Source organism: Penaeus vannamei, chromosome 8, assembly GCF_042767895.1.
Source record: "Penaeus vannamei isolate JL-2024 chromosome 8, ASM4276789v1, whole genome shotgun sequence".
NCBI classification, from domain to species: Eukaryota; Metazoa; Arthropoda; class Malacostraca; order Decapoda; family Penaeidae; genus Penaeus; species Penaeus vannamei.
Window position 1 is genome coordinate 13,879,453 of NC_091556.1, and position 2,500 is coordinate 13,881,952.

General features: G+C 40.8%; 1 protein-coding gene across 2 annotated transcripts in view; it reads right to left on the reverse strand.

The window, feature by feature from the left end:
* Positions 1 to 2,500, reverse strand: part of LOC113817325 (DBH-like monooxygenase protein 1) — a 452,414-nt gene that overhangs the window by 207,842 nt on the left and 242,072 nt on the right. For both annotated transcript variants that reach the window (XM_070124386.1, XM_070124384.1), the window contains exon 4: positions 1,954 to 1,976. The gene's annotated coding sequence lies outside the window, so the exon portion shown is untranslated. The remainder of the gene's footprint in view (positions 1 to 1,953; positions 1,977 to 2,500) is intronic.

Sequence of the window (2,500 nt, forward strand, 5' to 3'; positions counted from 1 at the left end):
AATATTGCTCAACTTGCCCATCTGGCGCAAATTAAGTAGGCGGTTTTGGTTAAATAGGTCTCATTGGTAAACTGTTCTATTTACGATGCCACCTAACATATTCCCACGGGGGGGGCCGGGGTGGGGGGGTGGGGGTAGGGTGAGTGGGTTGTGTGGGGTGGAGGGGGGAGAGGGTAGGAATGCCTTTTATTGCACGCGTGTCGTTAATATTGCACAGGAACAAGCCGCTGGTGTGTTACTTTTCTTTGACGGCAAAGGGGAACGTATATAAAAAAAAGAAAAAGAAAAAAAAAATGGTATTTTCTTTTATTGACTTCTCTCACGCTCTCTCTACCCTCATTTTCCCTTATCCACCTCTCCCCTCTTCCACCATCCACTAATCCTTCCATCCCAGTCTATTATCACCCCTTTTCAAACTTGCGTCTCCCCTCATCTATCGTCACTTCCCACACTCCCTCATTCCCCCTTCTCGCCCTCTCCCTATTCCCCCTTTCTGCCCTCTCCTCCCTCACTCCCTCTTCCTGCCCTCCCCCAAACCCCTCCTTGCCCCCCTCCCCATCTCCTCTCCCTCCCCTCCGCCTCCCCCAATTCTTCTTCCTCCCCTCCCCTCCCCCTCCTCACCCCCCATGTCACCCTCACTCCCTTTCCCCTTTTCTCTCTCCACGTCTGCGCGTGCCCATGTCCAAATAGAGGGGGAAAGTGTAGACGATTTTAGGAAGATAAACAAACACCTTTCACTTAACCCTCTCCCCTCTCCCTCCTTCCTTCCTTCCGTCCCCCTCGCCTCCCCTTCCTTTCGCTTATTTCTTTCCTTTCTCTCTCCCCCTTTTCCCTCCCCCAATCTTTCATTCCCTTGCCGTTTTGCTTTATTCCTTCTTTCTTTCTACTCCTTTCCCCTCCACCATTCCCCCTTCTTTTCCTTCCTCCCTCCCCCTTTCCTATTCCTCCCTCCCTCTCCCCCTCTCCTCTTCCTCCCTCCTATTCCCCTTCTCCCCTTCCTCCCTCTCTCCTTCCCCTTCTCCCATCCCTCCCTACCCCTCCCCTTCCCCCTCTCCAATTCTTCCTTTCCCTTACCCATGTCGTTTCTCCCTTATTTCTGTTTCCTTTTTTCGTCGTCCTATAATATCCACTTTCATGGTCTTAAAAAAAAATTGTTGTTGAGTGTAAAATCAACGAATATGAAATAACGTAACAACGAATAAATAAAGATATGCATCATGCAGTCTAACATTAAACATTATCAGTCTATTTAAGAGAAATAAACACACAGAGAAATAGTCTAATCAAAGGAATGAATTATTTGGAAAACAATTCAACAAACAAACAAACAGAAATATATAAACAAAATAAACAGAGAGTGAAAGACCATCACAAACACATTTCTCGACATTTTCATATACTTTGAACCGGTTTTAGTTGGTTAAATGAGGTTTTCGATTCACACAAAATTATTCTAAAGTGTCATGTTTGGTATTTGAGATGCGGATAATGATAATAATCGTCATTATCATCATTATTATCGTATTTGTATGTAGAGGTGATGTCGTAGAAAAACAATAATAATTTACTGCTATTATAAGAATTCAAATGATTATTAATACTATCAGTTTTACTATTAATAATAGTAGAGATATCATTATTATTGCCATCATTAAAATCATCCTTATTATTTTCTAAATCATTCTATTATCATGCTTACTATTTTTATCATCAATATCATCATTCTTCCTATTTCAATCAAAATCGTAGCTATTTTCACCATCAAAATTATTACCCTATCTATTTTCATCATTGAAATCCTTTCCATTTTAATAATCAAAATCATCATCCTTCCTATTCTCATCGCCATTCTATCATCACCATCATCCAAACATCATGTCCAAAATCCTCCTTACTCTTCCCTAGTTATCGCCGCTTGCTTCGCCCTTCCTTCTGCGCGAACCCAACACTCACCGTGAACGAGAGAACGTCACAATCTGGAAAGATAAGAAAATAAGATGAAATTTATCTTATCAGAAGGTAAAGTAAGGATTATCTCTGAAAGCGGGATCCATAGATAACTTTTAAATATATTTTGTACATGTGTATATGATATGGATTAATGTTTTATATATATATATATATATATATATATATATATATATATATATATTGTGTGTCTTTATACATACAAACACATACACAAACACATACACATACACATACACACACACACATACACACACAAGCACAAGCACACGCGCGCACACACACACACACACACACACACACACACACACACACACACACACACACACACACACACACACACACACACACACACACACACACACACACACACACATATATATATATATATATATATATATATATATATATATATATATATACATACAGAAGACAGATTCTCCAACTGCTTCTTGATTCCTTTTCTTCCAGACTCCTTGATGTGCCCCGCCCCCCCCTCCCCCCTGCCGCTTTGCTAACCTCTGTCTAATTA